This window comes from Culex pipiens, chromosome 3 (assembly GCF_016801865.2).
Source record: "Culex pipiens pallens isolate TS chromosome 3, TS_CPP_V2, whole genome shotgun sequence".
Taxonomy (NCBI): Eukaryota; Metazoa; Arthropoda; class Insecta; order Diptera; family Culicidae; genus Culex; species Culex pipiens.
Window position 1 is genome coordinate 12788532 of NC_068939.1, and position 26301 is coordinate 12814832.

The 26301-nt window shown below is 33.1% G+C and overlaps 1 protein-coding gene across 2 annotated transcripts in view; it reads right to left on the minus strand.

Annotated features, from left to right (window-relative positions):
* The window catches only part of LOC120432597 (RNA-binding protein 1), a 454616-nt gene that overhangs the window by 205072 nt on the left and 223243 nt on the right, over nt 1-26301 (minus strand). The window lies entirely within an intron of this gene.

Here is a 26301-nt window from a genome sequence, read left to right on the forward strand (position 1 = left end):
CGAATGTTGCAATACAGGGGCGTAAGGATTTTTTGACCAAAGAGCTATTTTCTGAGTCTGTGTGGATCAATCGGACCGCACAAAGGTTCTAATTTTGGTTCTAATCCATCAGTGGACCCAAAATATAATCTTTGTGAAATTTTTCCCCCGATTATTGCCAGAAATTTAAATTATCATAATACAAACGAAACGAAAAAAAAAGTGAGGAAAAACGGGTGGAAAATTTACGTTTTCTAATATTCCTGTTTAAAAACCTGCACGGGGAAGAGTTGGTGGACTCAATTGGTCAACCAATCAATGGAATAGTATAGTTTATGCAACAAGTTGCAAAAAGAAGATTTTTTCAACACCAGTCGCACATTTGTCCAACGAGGTTAACATTTTTTTTGCAATTCCGAAAACGCTTTTTGCATGGAATTTAATGTCAAACATCCATGTGTTACCCCTCTACAATCCAACCTCGCCTTTAGACTGGTTTCGATCTAAAATATTCGCCAAAATTCAATTTTTCAACCAATTTTTGATCTTCAAAAAGCATTTGAAAGAAGAACTCTTAAAATTTTAGGAAATTTTAGGGTTGGAATGTTTATTTGTTTTATGTGACTTTGTTAATGTTTTTAAAAATGACATTTTTTAGGGGTCAACTTTGGCTGTCTTTTATACTAACATTTTTAGTAAAAATAAGTATGCAGTATTCTTGGTAGTGTTCCATACTATGCCTCTACGCATTTTCTTACAATTTAAATGATACTGGTTTCATTCTAGAACAGAAAATTTGAAAATCAAGCAAAAAAACTTAAAAGTGACTATAAAAACTTGAAAATATACAAAGGCAAAATGTAATGATAGGAGGTGGTAGAATAGATCAAATACTACTAAAAACAGAGATAAACTAAACAAGATAAATCAAAATTAAAATACTAAAAAATCGAACAAGAAAAATATAAAAAAAGAGAAGTAAAGTTTTTTGCAGAACAAAAGTTGCTCAAAATGATTTCCTAAACACGGGAAAATTATAACTTTTCAGCACTAGTATTGAAAGGAATTTCCATTATGTTAATTTTGCTAGAAAAAGTAGGCCGTTTCGTCGCTCGAGATTGTCAGGAAAAGTAAGTAGTTTCACGACGGAATTGCAAAAAGAAATTTTTGGGGTCTTACAAACATGTGCTAGGAATATCACGGTTGAAAAATAATGTCTTTGCCTTGGAGAATGGTTCATTTTTCTTATTTGTATGGATCGTGGACATATTTTGAAACTCTGACCCCCTCCCCCCCTAAAGTATCCACGTGGTTTATGGATAGTCCCTTAGAACACCCAGTTGTTTGTTTTCCATCAAAATTTTCGTTAAATTTTCATTTTTAATGATTTTTTTGGTTGGAGGGGTAATTTGGAGGGAGACTAGTAGTTATTTCAGTTTGAAGGGTAACATTACACCACTTTATTTTATGTTTTAAGTTCCATTTGACACATTTTAAATTTTGAAATTATCACCATTTTAAGCTGCAAATTGTTTTAAAAGGTAACTCAAGTAACATTATAGGTTTTATCGTAGCCGTCACAGCCGCTATAAAACCTATCAGCCAAAACCAACATTGAAAATAATTAAAACCACTTAGTCGTAACAGCCTCCCCAGAACCCCGATAAACCCCTCTTAAAATCCAACAGGACCTCCGCAAAAGGTTGTCACGGCCTATTTATAAAACCTTCATAGGAGTACAAGGCTTTACAACTGAATCTTAACAAACTCCTCAAAGCCTTAATAAAACCTTTGTTAAAACCTAGTCAGGAGTTGTGGAAAAATGACATTTCATACGTCTTCAAACGTCTTATGCCAAACAGGTTTTATTCAGAAAATCTTGACCAATGATAAAATGGAGATGGTTTGCAAAAATGGTGATATTGGAATAAATTATATTGAAGGAAATTAAATTAATGTGCGAGCTTATTTCTCGCATCTGGTGGCTCAATTTCAGCTGCGGTTAAAATTTTATAGATTAATGTGAGGGAGATCCTCCTGTGAGCCAAAAAATCAACTCGCTTCATCAAAAATAATTCTTTTGTTATTAAAGTTTTTATGATTTTTTTTTATCGCAATTCATTAAAAAAAATTCAAACATCATTAGTTTGTCCATTTAATTTTCCATGCAAATTTGGCAGCTATCCATACAAAAATGATATGTGAAAATTCAAAAATCTGTATCTGTTGAAGGAATTTTTTGATCGATTTGGTGTCTTCGGCAAAGTTATTATTATATATTTTCCAAAATTTTAAATCAAGACTAACATTTCAAACGGGCCAAACATTCAATATTACGCCCATTTGAAATGTTAGTCTTGGTTTAAAATTTTTGAAAATATTTTTTTCGAAAAGATTGGGAAATTTAACGAATGTTTCATGTTTTAACATTGTAAATCGGATCTATAGTTGCTGAGATATCGACATTAGAAAATGGTGGGTTGTTTGGGTTAGACTTAGAAAACATCAATTTTCTTGTTTTTTAACCTTTGCATGGCAATATCTCAGCAACTAGGGGAGTGTGGGGTAATTTGGACACCCTAAGGAAATAGCTCTGCCATGGGCTGTATGGATATTTTAAAGGAATGTGGATGACACCAGAGGATAAAAGAGACCATATTTTATGGAAAAATGTAATTTATTTCGATAAATTTTGATGAAAACCCCATTTATATCGCACAAATTAAAAGGTGTCCAAATTACCCCCACATTTTTGTGTGGGGGTAATATGAACACCCCTATGGGGTAATTTGGACATGTCTTGTGGGGTAATTTGGACATGCCTTGTGGGGTAATATGGACACCTTTCGTGGGGTAATTTAGACACATGTTGAAGAATAAGTTTAACATTTGATTTTTTGAGCATGTTTTTTAACCTTCAACCTGGTTTTGTAATTGCTTTATATTTTTAAGTGATTTTGCTCATAATATTTCATCAAAGGTTTATATAATGATTTTGTGATAAAACTATAAATCAATAGAAAGATAACAAATAGTTCAGTGTAGTATACATAATTTAATCATTCATTCTGTAATGATTTAAACATTGATTCTGGATTAGGCACAAGTTTAGTTTTTAGTGATTAAGGTATCGTTTAGATTTATCTAAATCAATCATTATTTGGAACAAATTAACCTGAAACCATTCATTTTTTAATTATACATTCCGTAGTCCTTCAAATTTAAATAATATTGTAATTCAGCATAGAAATCAAAAATGTCAAAGAAATTGATTAAACACAATCAACATTATAGTCTAGTTGAACACCAAATGTGCAGTAGTCAGATTTTCATCCATTCAAATATTGAAAAAAAAATATCTAAATAAAAAAAATAGGGGTTTTGTGAAAGTTTCATTCCTCACATTCCTTTTTGAGTGTTTTGACATTTTAAATCCCTCAAAATTTAATTAAATACCTTTAAAAACTCAACCGACCATCAAAGTTACTTTTTAGACTTTCAGGTATGTCCAAATTACCCCACAAGCCATGTCCAAATTACCCCCGTAGCATGTTCTATCAAAAATTGCAATTTTTGATGATAAAAATTGATAAAATGCACAATATTTATACGTACATATCTTAAGCAACGACCAAGCAACCCCCTTAAAACAAGATTGTTCACTTTTTTGCCATATAATCCCTGCAAAACCTTATTTCCCAACCCTCAAATATTAGAACTTAAGACAGTGCCAACCGGCTTTTGGAAACTTTAACATATTATACCAAAACTACTTAACCCATTCCAACTTTTTTGGTTTGACCATACTCCTAGGCCATTACTAGTACTAGCCTTATCACTTCAATTGCCGTTTTCACTTTAAATCCGAAGAAAATGTGATTTTTAAAGGGGTGTCCAAATTACCCCCACTGTCCATACTACCCCAAACTCCCCTATGGGTCGTATCAACAAAGTTCAATAAAGCAAAATCTAGAGAATTTTCTCAGCTTTTCAAACATATTTTTTTCAAAGGTGGGTAAACATGGGCACTATTTTAAAAAAAAATGAAAAACTGCGACTATTTTCAAAAAAGTTACCTAAAAATGGTTATAACTTGAAAACGGTGCACTTTATCAAAAATTCACTACAGTACTTTTTGATTGCAAATTTGATTTTACATCGAAAAATGAAGTTGAAATTAATTTGTAACCAATATTTCGATTTAAAAAAAATCAGTATTGATTTAAAGATTAATAACTCGGTCAAAGATTTTTTGCACAACCTGGAAATTTCTAAAAAGTTGGCATTTGATGTCCCCTTAAACATTTAAAAAAATAAAAAAAATTAAAAATAGTGTTTTTTTGCAAATCAAGTTGTGTATATTTTTTTTTTTCAGTGTAGTCCATATCCATTCCTACAACTTTGCCGAAGACACCAAATCGATCAAAAAATTCCTTCAAAAGATACAGATTTTTGAATTTTCACATATCATTTTTGTATGGACATCTGCCAAATTTGTATGGAAAATTATATGGACAAACTAATGATGCAAAATGGCTTCTTTGGGCATACCAAAGGCACCAAAAAAGTTTCAGCCGGATTAAAAAATACAAAAATTAAAATTAAAGAAAAAAGACCGATTCCGTAGAGAACTGCTCCACTGCTATTTGGCCGCGGTAAATACTTTTTTAAGGAGCTTATGGTTTTAAGTAAGCATTTTGCATGCCTACCCGAGCATGGGTAAATAACAAGGGAAATGCGTAATAATACCTTTCTCTGGTATCAATACCAAATTTTGGTATTCCTGGACCCTTAAAAATTTGTCTTAAGGATTATGCAAGAGCAAAATGTGGTATCATATCAATTTAAGGAATTGTTTGGATATTGCAAAATTGCAGAATTTGTCAATGGTCGAACACCACATTTTGGTATTATTTTGGTATTAAAGTGTTTTACCAAATTCCTCTGAAACTATGGGAAAATTTTGACCAATTTTGACAAAATAATTAATTTTGCGCTAAAATGATGTCTCAAAGCGAATGCTTTCATTGAAAACCGGAAATTTCAAACTTGATTTTAAACATTTTTGATATACCCCCTACAGAAATGACTTGAAATTGTGGAAAATTTTCTAAGTCAGGATGGCACATTTTGGTATTATTTTGGTATTAAGGTGTTTTATCAAATTCCTCTGAAACTATGGGAAAATTTTGACCAATTTTGACAAAATAATTAATTTTGCGCTAAAACGAGGTCTCAAAGCGAATGCTTTCATTGAAAACCGAAAATTTCAAACTTGATTTTAAACATTTTTGATATACCCCCTACAGAAATGACTTGAAATTGTGGAAAATTTTCTAAGTCAGGATGGCACATTTTGGTATTATTTTGGTATTAAGGTGTTTTATCAATTTCCTCTGAAACTATGGGAAAGTTTTGACCAATTTTGACAAAATAATTAATTTTGCGCTAAAATGATGTCTCAAAGCGAAGTTAGGATGGCACATTTTGGTATTATTTTGGTATTAAGGTGTTTTATCAAATTCCTCTGAAACTATGGGAAAATTTTTACCAATTTTGACAAAATAATTAATTTTGCGCTAAAACGAGGTTTCAAAGCGAATGCTTTCATTGAAAACCGAAAATTTCAAACTTGATTTTAAACATTTTTGATATACCCCCTACAGAAATGACTTGAAATTGTGGAAAATTTTCTAAGTCAGGATGGCACATTTTGGTATTATTTTGGTATTAAGGTGTTTTATCAATTTCCTCTGAAACTATGGGAAAGTTTTGACCAATTTTGACAAAATAATTAATTTTGCGCTAAAATGATGTCTCAAAGCGAAGTTAGGATGGCACATTTTGGTATTATTTTGGTATTAAGGTGTTTTATCAAATTCCTCTGAAACAATGGGAAAATTTTGACCAATTTTGACAAAATAATTAATTTTGCGCTAAAACGAGGTCTCAAAGCGAATGCTTTCATTGAAAACCGAAAATTTCAAACTTGATTTTAAACATTTTTGATATACCCCCTACAGAAATGACTTTAAATTGTGGAAAATTTTCTAAGTCAGGATGGCACATTTTGGTATTATTTTGGTATTAAGGTGTTTTATCAATTTCCTCTGAAACTATGGGAAAATTTTGACCAATTTTGACAAAATAATTAATTTTGCGCTAAAATGATATCTCAAAGCGAATGCTTTCATTGAAAACCGGAAATTTCAAACTTGATTTTAAACATTTTTGATATACCCCCTACAGAAATGACTTGACATTGTGGAAAAATTTCTAAGTCAGGATGCCACATTTTGGTATTATTTTGGTATTGAAAGGTTTCATCAATTTTCTCTGAAACTATGGATTTTTTTTTAAATTTTTGACGAGATAATTAATTTTGCGCTAAAATGACTTGAAATCCAAAAATGTTAAAGCTGATTTAATTTTTTTTTGTGATATACCCACTAACATTTTTTTCAAAAACGTTGAAATTTTTCTAAGTTGGGATAACCAAATACTTTGAAAAACGAGTCAATCAACAGAATGAATTTTGGTGAATTTCAATCCAGTTTCATTTTAATAATACTTATTTTTCAATCTTGTTATTTTTCAGAAGCTTCAAGAACTTCAAGTACAGCCGTTCATCAATGACAAATGCATTCGGTGTGGTGAAGAATATCACTAAAAACAACATGGAATCATCAGGTGAGTAGATTTGGTTGTTGCATAAGGATCATTTACGTTTTTTTCACTAACTGCAACTGCTGCACAAAAAATGGTATGAAAATAGCAAATTTTGGTATTACTTGTGCAAATACCAGCGACCAAAATGTGCTCTTGGTTGCCCAGTAATAGATGGTAAAATACCATGAAATCAAACCAATATCATGTTTGTGGAAGACCACAGGAATACCAAAATATGATTTTCCAAGGGCGCGGGAATACCTAAAATTAAAACCATGACAATACCAAGTTTTGGTATTCAAGCAATGTTCAAAAATCCAGAAGACCTCAACTTGGTATTGAAATGATTTTATTTTGTGGTATTATTTTACCTTTGAAATAACATGGTTTGGTATTGTTGTGCCCTTCCACATACTAGACTTTGGTATGATTTCATGGTATTTTACCATCTATTACTGGGCAACCAAGGGCACATTTTGGTCGCTGTTATTTGCCCAAGTAATACCAAAATTTGGTATTCCCGTGTTATTTACCCCTGCTCGGGTAATGGCACTTGACAGGCACTTGAACACCCTTGGTTTTAAAAAAGCATGCGATAAAACTGCCTATGGATTTCAAGACCCACTTAAAACTTTCATTAAACCTTATTAAAAGTTATTTGGCTTTTATTGTCACCTGGTTTTATGTTCCAGACTAGTTAGACCCTATTAATTAGCTCTTGTCTATTGGATGCGGTAAATGCCGAAATAAAACTATTCAGCAATTCCCCACGAAAACAGCATGATTCGAAAAAAAAGTTCTCCGACCGATCGATTTTTTTCTGGGGGATCCTTGGCCGAAATAATTCAACCCGTTTTTTTGTTTGGCCATTAGGGTGACCTACGCCGTGTTAGGGTGGTTCGAAAAATTGCAATTTTCGTAGATTTTCGCAAAAACCACTTTTTTCAAAAAGTCATATCTCCGCGCCATTTCATCCGATTTTAGCTGTCAAAAATCTAGCTTAACATTTAAAAGGTCGTATGAAAACTTAAAATGCTGTTTTGAAGGCCTCGGGGCCAAAGAGCCTATGTCTGAAAATATTTTTATCGGATTCCTCGGAAAATTTCATATAACATATCAAAAAACGGTAAAGTTATGTTTTCGATACTCTGAGATACGATTTTTTGAAAATAAAAACTGGATTTTTCGACGAGCGACGCGCAAAAATGGGAAAATGACGAAAACGGCAAAAAATCGGATTTTTTCACTAAAACTGTGATAACTTTAAAATTTCAGCGATGACCTATAGATGTTATGGTACTAAAAGTTGCGTCTTTTAATTACGAAAATTCTGATTTGGCTGCTTGTTAAAAACATTCAACTTCAAGAAAATATATAAATTTTCTAAATATCTGAAAATTCATTTAAAATATCAAAAATAATGATAAGTATTTTGTATTGATAAGAAATAGCTAGGTATAACTTTTTAAATCAAAGTTTTTGGAGAGTGAGTAAAATGAATCCATGCTCCAAAACGATAAAATTGCTTTTGAATACTTCTCTGTGATCAGTTTGAGAGAATATGATAAAGAATAAAATTGATAATTTAGATTAAATAAAAAAAAATCATGCAGCAAATGTGTTTTTCATGGCAAAACATTGAAATGAAAAAAATAATATAGAAAATATGTTTTTCATGGCAACTAATTTATCCAGAATCTCATGAATAAAACGATAAGCAATAAATTTACCTAAAAAATCTGCTATTCACTTGAAATACCACTTTTATGTAATCACAACTCAAAGTTTTCAATATTTGGAGCGAGTATTTGAAATATGTTTGCATTTTTTGGGCACTTTTTATATATAATACGAAGTAGTTTATTTAATTAAATCTTACGCCCTTGGTAGCTCTAGTGCTCTATTAATTTTCAACTTTTAACTGTTATTTCTCGAACACTTTTAAACAAATTAACCGAATTTTTCCTGCAAAAATCCTCTTAGAGACATTTAATGATACCAATTCAATTTTCTTCCAATTTGGTCATGGTAAACAAAAAGTAAAAAAAAATGATCTTGGAGGGAAGAATTACCTGATTTTCAAATGATATAACACATTTTAATTGTTTATTTTCATTTCATAATATCGCAATTATTGTTGCCCAACACATAAACAAGATCTGTTCCTTGTTGTGAATGCTTCAGAAATTAATATCATCTGAAATAAATTTGGACATGAAATTTTTAGACGAACTGATAAGTTCAATAAGAACAGTAAATTGAATTTGATGAAATAAAACGTAGTGCTTTCATTTTTTTTTAAGTTTAAAGAAAGTACCAAAAAGTAAAGAAAATGTATACTTCCGCTTTAACTTCGGAAATTCCCGGGAAATTTAGGATTTTTTTCCCGAAACGGGAAATTGGACACTCTATACAGGACTCTATTTATTTCAGAGTTTTTGAGAAGTGATAGGGTGGTTCTTTTATTCGTTCAATTTGCTAAATTTTTTTTCTTCAAATCTGCTTTGAATTGAATTCAATTGAATCTTCATTATTGAAAAAAAAACAACAGGCAGGCCCTACCCCAACCACACAATACAATCCACCCAACGCCTTTCAGAAAGCTTCTTTTCCACGAAACAGATGAAGATAAACCCTTGTAGAACGAGCACGGTGACCAAAACCATTTAGGCCGTACCGTTAGGCCAGGATCAGGCGGTGGGCCACATTCCGACACGTTGTCCTCGGTTACCCGTAGGTGGAAGGATTTTCCTACACAGCATGGATATTTCGATTCAATGGACCCGATTTTCGCCGACTGCCGATAGTGTCAAACGTCATGACTCCGCCGGTGATGATGATCGTTAGTGCTATAGGCCCATCATTAGTGGGCTCCCCGGGAAACGACTAACGGAAATGGTAAAGGGGTAGCGATTATTACGGAGGATTATAATCGATATTGAATGCAAGGACTGTTGGGGTTTCGATTTGTCGTTACTAATCTTTTATCGATATGATTGGAATTGGTGGTAAACTAGTGGTGAATTGGTGGTAAACAATGGCGATTAGGGGAAATAAACCCATTTTAAGCCTAATAAGCGGTCTTGTTTGAATGATGCTGGATAATCTGGAGTGTTCCTTGAAATTCAGTAAAACCAAGTACACCAACGAGTAGAGCAACTTTTTGTGAACATTTCTGTTTATTTTCACTTTTATTAAAAGTTATGCTATTCCTTTTACAAGCATTTTAAAAAAATATTTCAAAAACGCATTCTAATCAGTCGTGTGCATTGGGCCACGCCCATTTTTCTATTTTCTGCTTAGTTCTTTTTTTCTTCCAACGCTTGTTTGGGTCTGCTTCGTGCTGCCAAAATTGATGAAATTTTGAGCGAACACTCACGAAAAGTAGCATTTATAGAGAAAGTTTCCTGGCAACACCACAAGCGCTGCTGGTGGTGTTGGTGGCCACCCTTTGTTCTTTATTTGCCTTCGCTTCTCGCTCGGTTTTCTTCAGCCTTCGTTTGGAATGGGTGGTCAAAATTGAAACGTCAAAAAACATAGCGCGTTTGTTTTTTTGATGGTGCTTGCTAATTTTTCACATTTTTCGGGATTATTTTTCAAGTGAGTGACTAAGTAATGGTGAAAGGAACATGTTGCCGGTAGTTGGAAGCAATTTTATATTTTAAGCGCTTTAAAATCGTTAGCGCAAGTGAAATGATATTGATGGCGACTTTCGTTAAGCAGTCAACCTCTGATCTTGTGTGTGGATGTGTGTGCCACCAAAATGATGAGAAATGGTCTCGCAAAATAGAAATTATGATCAAAAGTGCATTAAATTTGATCTTTTTGGCCAGTAAGTGGCATACATTTGCGTGCTTACTCGAGGCGGTGCTGTTGCTGGTAAGTTTACAGCCTAAATAGTATTTTTGGAGCTTTAATCGAGCATCAAACTCTCCATATGACGAAGATAGGTGTTTGATTAGAAAGGGTATATTTCCCCTACTTCAAATTACGCAAATATCCTACTGAAATTTAAATTAAGTCAAATGACTGGACATTGGGGTTCCCAGAATATAGGACTTTTATTGAAAACCTTGCTCCACACGCTGATTATTCTTCCTTGAGCTATTTCAGGACTCTGGACCAAATATGAGCACAATCGGTTAACATTTACCCATTGATACTCGAAGGTGAAGTTTGTATGGGAAAATCGAAAAAATGTATGAAGATCCCAATTTTCTTACGGTTTTGTCTACCATCCAAATATTCCCAAATGTGATATTTTTTTTACAACTTTGTAGAACATACCAAAGTAATTTTTGTATGATTTTTTTACCAACTTCAGGCTCGGGTATCCTTGGATTAGTCTTAACAAATTTCGCTAAAAATTGGTACAGATGCTTAATTAAAATAACCCAAAACCCCGTTTTCCGCATGTGGAGCAGGAGGTCATTTTTTCTGGGCACCCTACTGGACATTTATAGACACGTGTTTGGATTACATTAACACGTGTTTGGAACTATTAACTATCCATTGCTTGTTGGGTATTATAGAGTTGATTATCAATTACAATCTAAAAAACATCAAATTACTTATTTTTCTATTAAAAGAAAAATACAAACTTTGAGGTACCATTACTTATGGTCAACTCACGTCCTCGCTGAGGTTCATATCATATTCCTTCACCACCCCCACCCCCCTTTATCAATCCTAACCATTTTCCATTCCACCCTCAGATTCTCTGCTAACACTGTCGGCTTTTTTTCCTCCCTATAGATTTCCCCACTTTTGATGTCTGCTAGTGTTTCAACTTTTGTCGACAGCACATGATTATCCGCAGCCCTTTTTGCCTTTTTTTGTTAGATCGAGTTCAGTTTTTGTCGTACTTTTCAGAATAAAGTTTGTTGAACATTTCGACGCTGTCATGCTTTCTTGTCGCACGTCCCTTTTTGTGCGTTTCGAGAAAAACGCGTTTTAGCACGCAATGTAAACAATAACAAACACGTTTTGTTTGACCATTCTGTGCGTTGTCCCGAAGTTTGGTTGAAATGGGTTGTCGGAGTCCCGAGTTATAATTACAAATCGTCAGCTGTGTGCTATCTTGTGACATAGACCATTTTGGTCGAAAATTAGTTAATGATGACGTTATGCTATACTTAACAAACACTACAAGATGCTTTAACCCGATTTTGGAAACTCGCTTCCATTTCCCGGATATCGCAATACACACTTGTGACATAGACCAATTTATCATCAAAATTATCATGCACACTTGTGACACGTCATACATGTTGTTGGAAAATGTGGAATTTTTTTCTTGTTTTTCACAAATTTATGTACACACATACTTTCTAAAGGCAATGCAACCTTTTGTTTTTGAAAATATGAGCTTGTTTTAATTTGTATGGGAATTCTGTGCACACTTGTGACACGTAGTACAATTTTACTTTCGAAACACACTTGTGACACGTGCTTTTCAGATTTTTGTTTACATTATTTACTGTATCTTTTAACTGGTATAACCAAATTAGTTGAAACTTGGAGCGTTTGTTAAGCGATAGTATACGAACTGATTGCAAAAAGTTTGGCTCTATCATTCATAGCTTTGAAATTATTTACCAACAAACTTCAAAAATCGATTTTCTCGAAAAGTACTGAACGGTCGTTGTCACAAGATAGCACACAACTGACGAAATGTTTACGGTAGTCGGGCTTATACGTGTGTCAAACGCGTTCTGACCTGAAATGTCTTTGGCCAGTTGTCGCACTTACCACAATTTTCAGGGTGTGTCAAGTTAGCACGACAAGATTGAATCTTTTTTCATATGAGGTGCGACAACAATGCACGGAGTTTTTTCGGTTTTTATTGAATATCTCAGGATTGAAATCGAATTTTGGGGATCTCTGAATGTCAAAGGGTGAACATTGTGAGCTGCACAAAATTTGGCCCAAAATTCACGTGCGACAAGATAGCACTACAGCGAAGATTCGATTCTGTTAAAACGTTTGATGAAAATATGTTTTTCAAAATATTTTTTTTTTGTTCTGTTTTTCAATAAATTTATATTTAAAAAAAAGCTCTACTTGTTTTATAATAATTTTTTTATGACCTGCATGAATTTTGTATTATTTGCAGGAATTTTGGTACAATTAAGATATTCAAGAATTAACTTACGTAAGTACGGCCTTAAATTAGAACAAGAAATCGAACAGCATCCTCCACTACAAAGTTATAACTATCCATTTCTCGATTTGAGCTCTTTTGTCTGGTTTTATGTCACTGTTTTCCACCCCTTGTTTTTTATCTCCTCCGACAAGGAGTGGGGAAGGGGGTCAAAGTTGTGATTGTGTGTTTGTATACTAGGATGTCCAACGGAAAAACTGCTGTTCCTGCTTGTTTAGGCCCCAATGTCAATTTTAGCTGAGATTATTCTGATGACACTCGAGGTTGAAAGGACCCTTTAGATCCAATTCTAGAGTTTTTTTTTAATGTCCTATAAACATATGAAACACTAGGGTGTAATATGGTTGTATGGAAAAAAATAAAGTTGTCCAAATTTGGCTAGCACAGCAACTTTTTGGTTCCTTATAGGGTCCTTAACAACTCCCCAAAGTTTGGGAACGATTGGTTTAGTCCTCACTTTGCGCAAAGCAATTCAATTTTCCATACAAATTTGTATGGGAAAAATCATTTTTTTGAATTTTGATATTTAAAAAATCCACGTTTCACGCTATATCAAAACCGGATTCATATAAGGATGCTCTGGAATGTGCTCTACAACTTTCCCGAAGAGAGTATGGTGCTAACTTGCTCCTATAAAAAGATACAGCGTTCTCAAAACTCGTCTAAAACGTGATTTTCGATCAAAAAACACGTTTTAGACGAGTTTTGAACACGCTGTATCTTTTTATAGGAGCAAGTTAGCACCATACTCTCTTCGGGAAAGTTGTAGAGCACATTCCGGAGCATCCGAATATGAATCCGCTTTTAGTATAGCGTGAAACTTGGATTTTTTAAATATCAAAATTCAAAAAAATGATTTTCCCCATATAAATTTGTATGGAAAATTGAATCGCATTGCGCAAAGTGAGGACTAAACCAATCGTTCCCAAACTTTGGGGAGTTGTTTAGGACCCCAAAAGGAACTAAAATAATGCTGTGCTGGAAAATCGATTTTGATATGTGTAATAATGAAACACAAAAGACCATTCAATTCCTCATAATAATCAGACTTTTGACAATGTTTGATTTTGAAATACGCTTTCACCAACTAAATCAGTAAAACATTTGTTTCACCATATATATTTTTTTTTAAATTGATAATGCTTGAAATACTTCAAATACCCACAATGTGGAACCAAATTTTGATATATTTTTCCCATATTCTGGGCACCCTAATGTATGCCAGAGTTTGTTTTAGCGTTGTGATACTGCAGAAACAATCCCGTTGGTTTGAGGGTCAAGGGGGAAGGGGGAAAAATGTGTTTGATGAATAAAATATCAGCAAAATATGCATCAAATCGAATGAAATATTCAAACTGCAAACACAAAGCAATGATGAAACAGAGAGAAACTGTCACGGCCCCCTGGTTTGGATGCGAGTGTTTTCGAGGGAGAATCAATGTTATTGTAGGGTACTTTTTTTTTGTGCAAGGAACAAAACTGAGGGATGCTGTCAGAGAAGACCAAAAAAATCAATTTCACTTGCGAACTTTTTTCACCCGCGAAAGAGAGAGGGGCAAATCACGCAAGAGAGAATCGCTTCCGAAATTCTTAAAGAAAATCAATCTGCTGATGATTTTTTGTGAATTTCCTTGTCAGCACCACTTAAAAATATTTATTTCACTTTGTTTACAAACATTGCCCATCTACATGATGTGACATGTAATTTTTCGACGTGTGACGTTACACTTGCAAGTAGTGTTAAAGATGTTCCGCCAATTAATCAAGATGATGATTTTTTTTCGCAAAAATTTTTTTTCTTGGGACTGTACATTGGTATTTTATGAAAATTTAAAATGTTTTCAAAGGAGTTCAAACATGCTAAATATGATTATAAACGCAGGAAAATGCATTTAAACTGGTTTCCAGTTGATTAAACTTTAATTTTCATTAAAATTTTGAAGTTTTTCGAAAAAAATTCGACATAAACTTTGAAAAATATTTGCAACGGCCTAATTTTCTATTAAAAATGATACGATCAAAAGCTTTTTCAGACATTTTTTTATGGACATAATATTTGTAAAGACTTGTTTCCTTGATTTACGTTTTGTTTTAGGGGGAGAGGGGGTAATATGCACCCCCGGGGCAAAATGCATCCCCTGCTTTTCTCGGTATTTGGAAGAATTTTCCGGGGAAAAATCATAGAAATTGGAAGCTTAACATTGCTAAACCATGCTGGAAAAATTTGAGCATCGCAGTACAAAAACAGCTCAAGTTATTTACAAAACTTTAAAATGTTGTCTTTTCATCTAATTTTCATTGAACTTTCCCTATGATTTTTGGACAATATAAAAAGCATTTATAGATATTGTAAGTGTTGAGGTATATAGTTTTTGCCATAATCTTCATTATTCTGTAGATAGATGAGTCCAAAAACATCAAAAAATGCATTTTTTATTAAATTTTCTGCAAAAAGCGTGGTCGGGGCAAAATGCACCGCTGTGAAGCTCCTTTGTAAAAACAGCGGTGTCATCTAGCTTTTACCCGGTGCATTTTACCCCATTGTTGTAGTGCATTTTGCCCCAATGTTGCGGTGCATATTGCCCCGCATGGTTGTTTGAAATGAATCAAAAATGTTTTTAGAAATTTGATATTTTCGAATAATTTTGAGGTTTTTTAAGACTTTTTTCACATGGATGACGAAGAATAATAGTTGTGTTTGAACATCGAACAAAATTCTTCCACAGTAATGCTGTAATGGTTGAGAAATCATAGTTTTCCCTTAGGGGGTGCATATTCCCCCTCTCCCCCTAGCAAAGAATAACTTTCTGAAACGAACGCAAAGTGACTTGCTGGCACAGATCACCACCACCATGCAAAAGCCACTAGGTATCATGCGAGTGAGTGAGTTGGGACCACATCAAGATTGAAAACACGAAGATTAGCTCTAATCTACTCGGGCCCTGCCCGTTGACAACGATGTGGTGCTTCTCGTCTAGCCGGTCCATATATCTGAACTATGCTTTGGAAAAGGGTTATTAAATTTTACTAGAAACCTTAAAATTTAAACTGTCAGTGATTAGTTCCAAAGAATTTTTGAGTAATTTAAAAATATTTACTACAAATGACACTGAGTAAAACTGGAACGACGCCGGCATTCATGGGCAATTTGATTAAATTTTATTATTACGACTTGAGCCTTGCGGTCAAGCATAGATCCTTGCCTGCCACGTTTGCGCTCGGGACGGGGATTATGATGTTCGAATTTGTTCCTGCGGGCAGATTGGACCGTTGATGAACAGATTACTCTGCGTTACCTGTTTGCAATTTGAGTACACGGAAATATGAATAATTTCAAAAACATGATGATTTTTCGAAATCATAAGTTGGATGGCAAAAATAATGAATTCATTTCCAACAAAAATATATTTAAAAACACAAATTAAGGGTTTTCCGTATATTCTGCATCGAACGTGGCATTTTCCAACAACGATGCGAAAACCACGTCATCGCACCATATTTCTAGCGTGGTTTTATGAGCTTTTGGCTGGGCACAATTTGGCACGTCTTGTCGAGCTGGAAACTGCACTCACATTGTGCACAGCCAGAAAGGCCTCTTTCGGAAAGAGTCTTTCCATGAATTCCTGAACGGGAAAACGGTTGCAACATGCCGCGTCTACGATGTGGTATAGTTAAACTTTGTAGAATTTTCGCCACCGTTTGTTGGGTCGTTGATTGTTGTGCGATGGTGGAAGTCTTTGTATTAATCTAATATCGAAAATTTTGGCCATGATTTAAAATAACTCAAAAAGTGAACATTTGTGAGTCCAACAAACAAAATTGGGAAAATTTGAGATGCAACAAAAAAAATTACGGCATCTGCTCTTCCCTATAGAAATATCCCAACTAAAGGTCACAAAAACCTGCGTCGTTTCTCACTCCTTCTTCATTCTTGGAGCCCAAGCCTAATTCATCACGTTACATGTATCAAAACACACACACACACACACACACACACACACACACACGTGTTACATTGTCAAGCCAGCATCCAACGGGGCGGCAGTAAATTCAGCAAAGGACAAAAAGCACGCACCCCGAGCAAATGAGGAGAAACAAGTCCTTTCCGGCTCGTATTTCTTCTGTATACACTCTCCGGGCGCCATGAAAAACCCGTCCCCCTATTTCTTCTCCAGAACGATGATGACCTCTTGAGGCAGGCACTGGTTCTGCTGCTGGGTTACCCGGGCAGACGGTAAAAACAAAATTCATGCCATTTCAATAACAAATACTGTTATAATAACAGAAAATGTTATGGAATCTTCTTGAAAAATCCATTTTTGCATTAGGGTTTAATAACAGTTTTTGTTATCATAACAAAATTTGTTATTGGTCTGATATTGGTTGAAAGCCAAAACAACTTTGGAATAACATTTTTTGTTGTGGAAGAATACCTCCAACTGTTATTGGGATGATCGGATTAGTTGTTAAAATAACAAAAAATAATGACAAAGATTTGTTCGAAGAATAACTAAAAAATTTATAAGTCTGTTATTACAACATCAACCCAATAACAAAAAAATCATAACGACGAATAACAAATCTTGTTATAAATTATTCCCAAGTTATTTCCGTCTGCTCGGCTAGGGAAAAAAGGAACGCAGGGGGGAATTGTGTGATATTTTTGGAGTCGTGTTACATTAGCTGCCACGGGTTGAAAAGCTGAAGACTTTACTTCCTTTATTACTCCTGAAAATAAAGGAAAAACGCTTTGATCACCTGGATGAAAAGCCAAGCGTTTTGTTAACCGAGGGAGTCGTAATTAGTCACAAGAAGGCAAAGAAGTGTTGTGGTACTTTTAACGAATTATTTTATTACTTGCCATATTTTTTAGTATTTTTACCTTTATGTGAAACATGTAATATTTTTGAAAAGTCACTTAAATGAGCGAATGAAAAAACTAAACTACGTAGTTGACTACCACAAATAGTTCTAACTCATCATCATTCGAAAATACCATTAACCGAGGTAAAGATAAGATTTCAATTTTTTTTTTTTGAATAATTTCGTGCTAGTAAGGTTTGTCTCGAATCATTATTTTTGAAACATGTATTGAGGTAGAAGATCCATACACTATTTTTAAAAGAAAATATTTTCAATCGTTACATTGGAAATTCTTATTTGTACTTTTAAGTCAAGGTTTTTCTGGTAAAAATCTTTTTTTTATCAGATGTAGTATTACTAAGGTTGATGCTATAGTATTAAAGAAAAAATCAATGTTGTTATTAACTTAAACACGTTTAGGCCAATGCAAATATTTTTCAAAGTTTTTGTCATTGGCTCCGGGCGGGATCGGAGAGGGGGGGGGGGGGGGGGGGGTTTAAAAAATATAAATGTTGAAATAACAAGCCAAAATCTCACCATTTAAATGGCAATGCATTTTACACTAGTCAGTCGTTCTGCAATCATTGGTTTTTTAAAAAATGGAAGATTTGACTAAAATAAAAATTTAAGCGAAAAATAACTGTTTTACGGGTTTTGTGCTTGGAAAATTCAACAAAATACTTAAGATTTTTGAATTAACCCAAACATGCTAAAAATGATTCCAATCGCAGGGGAATGCATTTTAAAGTGATTTCAGTTGATTACAATTTAAAAAAAAAAGTGTGTACAAAAACTTTAAATAAAATAAAATTTATCAGCCTAATATTCAGAAACCAAAACTAAAATTATTGCAAAATTCAGTTTTCCGCATTTTTTTTTATTTTCCTTTATTTTTTAAATTTATTCTTTTATTTGAATGAAACAATGGAGATACTATATACGTTTCTGATGAAAGGTACAAGGGAAAAAGCGATTTTTTATTGATCACAAAGAGTTGAATTTACAAAAAAATATTGTACCAAAGTTATGAATTTTTGAAATAATGTGAATTTTATTATGGAATATGACTTGCAATAACCTGAAAACAACAAATATCATAGTAATTTTACTGCATTGATATTCGTTTTGAGAATGATTGAACAAGAATTTGATGTATTTCGATGTACAGTATTTTCCTTTTTTTCACCTATTTTTTTCGTCAAAGCTCAGTTTTTAGAAAACATGTAATACTTTAAACAAAAGTCTTGTCGTTGAAATGTTTGAACCATGGCAAATAACTTTTTTGTTCCCTTAAAGTTTTTTTTAATTTTCTGCTCTTTTCTAAAAATAAATGATGAAATACTTTATTTTTTTTTAATAATAAATATGTTTTTATCAAAGAAAAAAGAAGTCAAAGTAATTAATTTTTTTGACCCAGTAATTTGATTAATTAATTAGATGACTGGCAAGTGATAAAAGCTTTAGGAAACCCTTAATGATAACCTTCAAATATTTTAGACCTTTTAAAGTCTTAAATTCTGAAATCTGATTGTTCGAAAAAATAAAGTTAAAGGACTGTTTACTCAAAAATAATTTTTTTTTCAAGGTTTGTTTCCCTTGGAAAAACAATTTTAAAATAAGTAAAAAAAATCATTGGTACAGTTGCTGAGATATCGACATTAGAAAAGGGTGGGACGTTTGGGTGAGACTTAGAAAACATAAATTTTCCTGTTTTTTAACCTTTGCATGGCAATATCTCAGCAACTAAAGGTCGTATCAACAAAGTTCAAAAAAGCAAAATATAGAGAATTTTCACAGCTTTTCAAAAATATTTTTTCAAAGGTGGGCAACCATGGGCACCAGTTAAAAAAAAATAACTGCAACTATTTTCAAATAAGTTACCTAAAAATGGCTATAACTTGAAAACGGTGCATTTTATCAAAATTTCATTGAAGTACTTTTTGATTGAAAAATCAATTTTACATCGAAAAATGAATCTGGAAATTTCTGAAAAGTTGGCATTTGATGTCCTCTAAAACATTTCAGAAAACAAAAAAAAAAATAGTGTTTTCAAAAAGTGAAATTAAATATCGCCAAAAATTTTTTTTACCGTGTATCACTTTATTCCAGTGTAGCCCTTATCCATACCTACAACTTTGCCGAAGACACCAAATCGATCAAAAAATTCCTTCAAAAGATACAGATTTTTGTATTTTTATCATTTTTAATGGAGAGCTGCCAAAAAATTATATGCGCAACGATGTTGCAAAATGGCTTCTTTGGGCATACCGAAGGCACCAAAAAAGTTTCAGCCGGATTAAAAAATGCCAAAAAATCGAATGACCGAAATCTCAGAGAATTGCTCAATTGCAACGGCCTAGTAAACAAAACAATCATATTTGTGATTGCAATTTGTTATAAATTACAAAAACGAGGTATTTCTCTTTTTTTTTAATGGGAAATCGTTTACAATTGACTGTAAATTGATACAAATCTTGCAAAACTTAAATATATTTTTCTATTTTTTGTATCATAAGGACAAAAATGTGAATCTTTTTTAGTTATGGGACCACAGATTGCAAAAGACATAAAACTTTAGACAAAATATTCTCGAGAATTTTTAAATATTTAGCAAATTTTTGACAGCAGTATAACTGTACATTTGTCTGAAGCTTTGGAATATGGAACATATATTTTTTCTCACTGAAATTCAATAAAATGCTTAACAAATTTGTTAATAATTTGCCCAACATAAAATTATTTTTAATCAGTAAAAAAAACAGGAACAAATCTCAAGCAAAGTAGCTTGAGTCTAAGACATTTGTTTATCCGACCATACTTTCCAAAATTATTCAATTGAAATATCATCTTATTAAGAATAAAGAAAATAAATATATAAAATTCGACCAAAAAATATTCGAAACGTCCTTATTTTGTATTATTCCCTAATTTTTTTTTGAATTTTGTTTCATATCCTGTATCCTTTATTTATTGTCTGACATTTTACATATAATTTAATGTATATCGTTCATGCTAATTTTATAAAACACTTAGGCTTCATCCATAAAGTACGTCACGCTAAAATCATCCATCTTTAAGCCCATCCATCTATCAAGCTTCCACAACTTACCTCAAAACGCCAACCCAATCGTCAGACCCAATTAGAACAAAAGCCCCAACAGCGCATCAGCGTCCTCAAAAGTTAACCACCTTTCTTAGAAACACCCTCTCTTCGGTCGCTTCAGCACTGACAGTTTGATGGAGAGGAGACCGCCTTACTAAAAATAGTTAGACAAAGGGCCTTCCTTACTTCCATGCCGCAGCATCAGTAGCATCAGGTGGTGATGGGCAGTGGGGTAAAGTGGACGACTTGTAGATTTTTAAAGCAGCCCCTTCAAAAGTGTTTTTGAAGATGGGAGCTTCCCAAGAAGGAGTGCAGCGCAAAGAAAGGACGAAAAATTCCTTCCAGCTAGAGCAAAATAAACATAAAAATGGGACAAACCTGGAAGATTTACTGCATCGCGGGGGGCGGTTTGGGTGCTGAGCTGTTTTGCTAAATGTTTCCATTGCGCTTAAACTGCTGCTGCTGGAAAAGTGGGTTAAACGAGAAGGCACTGCTAAAAATAGAAGCGAAGGAAATCCTTTTCAGGTGCGGAAAGCTGGAAATTCCCAGGGACGCTTTTCGAAGAAAGTCGAGAATGAAGGCAGGCACATTCTTATGCGACAAATTTATTTTATTAGTAAATCGACTCACTGTTGCAGTGAGAGCTCGTCGGTCTTACACTGCCGCTCCAATCTAGTCCGTCCCATATGTAAAAAGTGAGTGCTGAGATATCGCCGTGATAAGCTAAAAAAATGTTTCACCTTTTTTTACATTTCTAATCACCAATTTTTACAAACTTTTTTCTACAATTATTTCAATATTGGTTCAAAAAGTATCCCTATCCAAAAATTTACTCAAAAAAGTTAAAATTTATTGGTTAATTTGGTAAATTTTCGTGCTGGGACTGACCTGACTTTATTTATCCATAAATAAAGGCAAGTCTGTCAGGTTATCAAGGTAGGCTTGAACATTTATAACAGAAATTTGCCTGTCATTTGTTGGTTTGTTTTGGTAATTTTCCAAATTGTTTTTATCAATGATCTAAAATTTTGTTTGTTTCAGGTTAATTTAATTTGGCGGATGATTCTATAAAATTTACCAGCTACGAATATTTAACCAGCAATGTTGTAATATTTCTATTTCTTTTGCTGCAGAACAAATAGATATTCATATTTGATTGCATGTATCAACATCCGGACCCTTAAATTGAGTAATCCAGAATCGTTTAACGGAAGGGGATCCTACATCTAAAACCAGACCATGGCTATTCATACAAGAAGGAATAGTACTGATTTTAATGAATATTAGCTCAATGGTATGTTGTTTATTTTATTATCGTGGTTATCCTATGCATGAGGAAAAAAAGGCAGAATAGGGTTTCGACTATTACGCTTCCAAATTTAAAATATACCGTCAATTTGGACAATTTTATGTGTTTTTAAGTTCTGCGAGTACTTAGGTACATAGTCTGTGTAAATATAGTAATTACACATTTTTTTCTATTGATTTGTGAGACATTTCTGTACAAGGAACTGACTTGCTTTTATTTTGCATATGGGACAGCACCAAAGTGATTTTTATTTTGGAATGTTTAGAACAAACATACATTTTTTATTAAATAGGGTTAAAGTAGATGTTCAAACAAGACAACTACTGGATTTATCTCAAAATCGACAAAAATACATATGGGACGGACTTGCTTTGAGCGGCAGTACACTAATTGGTTAAAAGGCCACCATTAAAATGGTTTGATTATTTTTTTCTTCTTCACTACCAACTAACGTCACGATCTAAACGAATAATTTGGAAATGGTTTACTTTTATTCGGGTGCAGGAGCTAATCAAACTAACCAATTAATTTGTACTACATTTTTGTTTACTGTATTTTGCAATTAATTAGGAAAGAAAACGAATAACGAACACATTAACTGTAACGTAACACAACACAAACTGTACAAAGTTAAACTTACTGACTTTGGAACGGAACACGAACAACACAAATATAATGTGAACAAAGTGGTAAAACTTATTAATTAACGTTAATTAGTCTGCTGCTGATGCTGCTGCTTGGCTGCTGCTATAGGTAAGTGGTAGAATTAGTTCACTTAATCGCTAAGGTAAGGCAACTTTTTTTTGTTCGATTGCAAACTGGTTATTTCATTGTTACTCAAAGCGTTCATTTTTATTATTTCATTTCTCTCTGTGTTGGTAGATTCTTGGCGATGCAAGCGAGGACACGACATCGATGCTTAAATAGGGTGACAAAAGTGATCTCATGAAAGCATTTGAATGTTCTCTGAGGAAATTTAAAACAATATTTCTTTTGCAAAAAGGCTTTCGAAAAGAATCAAGTAATTTACACATGATGAAAATTTCATGCCGTCGAAAGTCAGACACGGTGAATGTTTTGACTTCCTCACTGAGGAAAGGCTCTTGAATCCTTCGAAATATGAACTTCTAAAATAACATATCATCTCCTAAACCAACTCTAAGCAACTGTGTGTGAAAGTGAAAGGATTTGTTCCGGTTTGAGGTCCCATAAGTTCCAATTGAACAATATGAAGATTTGTAAAGTCCTTCACAAAAAAAAACATTTTTTTAAATAACTTTTTATTCACAAAAAAAACGATTTTGCAAACTTTAGCCTACGATCTTTTTCATTTTTTCATACGTTTGAACATCAAGTAGACACTTTTGAGAGCTTTTGAGCTATGGGGTAAGACGTTTTATTTAAAAAAAAAAAAATTCTGGAAAGTTTCTAAAATTCCCCAAAACAAAATTCCAAAAATAATTGTTGGATGTAAAATTGAATTTGGAATTTTGTGATGTTTTTGAAAATTAAGAACAAAAATATAAAAAATATACTTGAGATATGGCCTTGCAAAGAATTAAAATTACTCAAAAAATAGTTTTTGTAAGTACTAGGGGAACAGCATCTAATTCCAGCGTGCCTCTAATGTTGGCAGGTCAGAACATTGACACTCAATTAAAGCTAATTAAAAGCGTTTTCAACTTAAATCGAGTGATAAATAGCTCAATGAGAAGTGAGCAAGCAAGTTTCTATCAAAAGTTTTGCAAAATTAGTTGTTTAAATAGTGAAAATCAGCAAATTGGATGGAGTTAGGAGCGAGTGCTTAACCTGCCAAACATACGAGAATTTCCCCTACTCATTCGGCCCTCAATTTAAAATCGATGATATCTTGAAATTATTGATCAGATTTTCAATGCTGAAAAGTGAAACTCGCGTGAAATTTTCTCAACCCAAAAAAAAGATTTTCAGATTTTTAAAATGACGACTAACTTTTCATCGAAATCGAATTATTTGGCCTTTTGAATAAAAAATCTTGATATTAAAAATCTGAAAAAAAATAAAATCAAAAAGTCGAGTTGGACAAAGTTTCATCCAAATAAAAAATAAAAGCCGACTTTTTATGCAAAATTCTAGAAAACTGTTGTCATAATGTGTGACGCGATTTCAGGACTTTTATGATAAATCCGCGAACACCTACACTGAAGTAACAAAAATACCAAATTCCTATATTCTAGGAATTTTGCCGCCTTTCCTTTTTTATTTATTCTAAAAACACAATTACTTAGTAAAGAAAAGAGGCAAAATTCCTAGAATAAAGGAATTTTGTACTTTTTTTTATTTCAGTGTAGGTGCTGGTCACCTATTCTTTTTAATTTCACGAAAGCTACACCGATTTGGACGGGACACCAATCTGAACAAAAAAATGAGGTTGGAAATTCTGACAGGAGACCAGGAGACAGAAGGAATACTCATTTTTTTATGTATATTTTTTAGTTGTAAAAGTCTTTCCAAAGAAGTCGCTTTGCGTCATTGGTTCGTTCATACAAATTCCCATACAAGTTAGACAGCTGTCCGTGTAAAAATGGGTATCAACATATTTTAGCATTTTAACGAGATTTCTGACGTCTTCGGCAAACTTGGGGGTATAAAATAAGGATGATTCGGGGAAAAATAAGTACACTCTAAAAAAAAAAAAATTTCACAATTTTTTTTTGTTAATTTTAATTTTTCGATGCTCTAGAGGATCAAATAAGCTTCTGATGACTAATGATGAAAATAATTCGAAATTTTGAAAAACTTAAAAAAAATAATATTGATGCAAAATCGAATCAAAAACAAAAACGATTTACAGACATTGTGAGAAAGTGTACCATTTTTTATGTAAATTCTGCTAAAGTTTGATTTCTGCGAAAATTTTGCAATTCCGTTTTTTTCAAAAGTGCTCATTGTTGCAAAAGTTCGGAAATATTTTTCCTAAAAGTTTAAAAAATTTCCCAACAAATTTCTAAGAAACTTTGAAGATTGGACCTTGGTGGCTTTAGGGCCGATATCTCAGCAACTATTGATCTGATTTTCAATGTCAAAAAATGAAACATACGAAAATTTAAAAAGTGCTTTAAAAATTATTTTCGAACGGCTAGAATTTTTTTAAATACTTGTTTGAACTTGGTTAATAATATAGGCCTCAAAAAAATCGGCATTTGATTTCTGGAATAACACGAAAAGGGAGAAATAATTGCCTGTTGCCTGTAATTTAACGCCCTTTTCAAATTTTGCTAAATTTTTTTGAACATCTATGTGTACTCTATATTAGTTTCTATTAACATGCAAATTTGATAGAATTTTGCCTGAAAAAAATCGAGAATAAATTCCTAAAGATCTTTCTCATTTATATGGGAATCGATGGCTTACCAGTCTACAATAAGTAATCAGTTTTTTTTTCTCTTTAATTTTACTTAAAAAGTTGATTTTAAACTTTTTTTTTTCGAAGGAAACCGCACTAAAACGTAAACATTATACGGAAAACGTATAGTTAAATAATCACGACAATATTGTTTACTAGACAAACTACCAATTTCATATGCAGCTGACAGAGGAGGTGTCCTGTGGCAAAACGGAACCGTCGCCTTTTTGGTCGCTATATTATAACAGGGCAGTGGTAATTTCGTTATGTTATGCCGAGAAAGAACTTATTTTAGAATTTTGCAAAGTATTGAGACTGATTGCTAATCAACCTTATTGTTTCTCACCGTTAATTGTAAAATATTAATTGGTTTTACGGTTTGGTCGGTGACTGAAAACTATGTACTAATTAATTAGATGAAAGTAATGAAAATTATAGGTGGATAGGTGACTAGTGTCTTACAATAAGAGTGAAAAGAACGGAAAAAAAACTAGGTCAGCGAAAGGCCCATATGAGAATTTTGTTACTTAATAATTGTCAATATGGACTTATGGGACACCAAGACGGATCGAAAGACACTGATACGGAACCCAGTTCCGAGATATTAGTGTGACAATTTATCATTTATACATCCATCCCTACACAAACACTCAACACAAAAATTTGCTCAAAATTTAATTCGATTAGTATACGTGAAGTGTATTTAGGATGTTCATTTTTCGAGCGATCCAAGGTGAGGAAGGAAAAAACAATAAAACAAAATTGAGAATAGACAAAAATAAACTTAATTTTAAATTAATTTTGGTTCCAGAATAAAATCATTATGATTT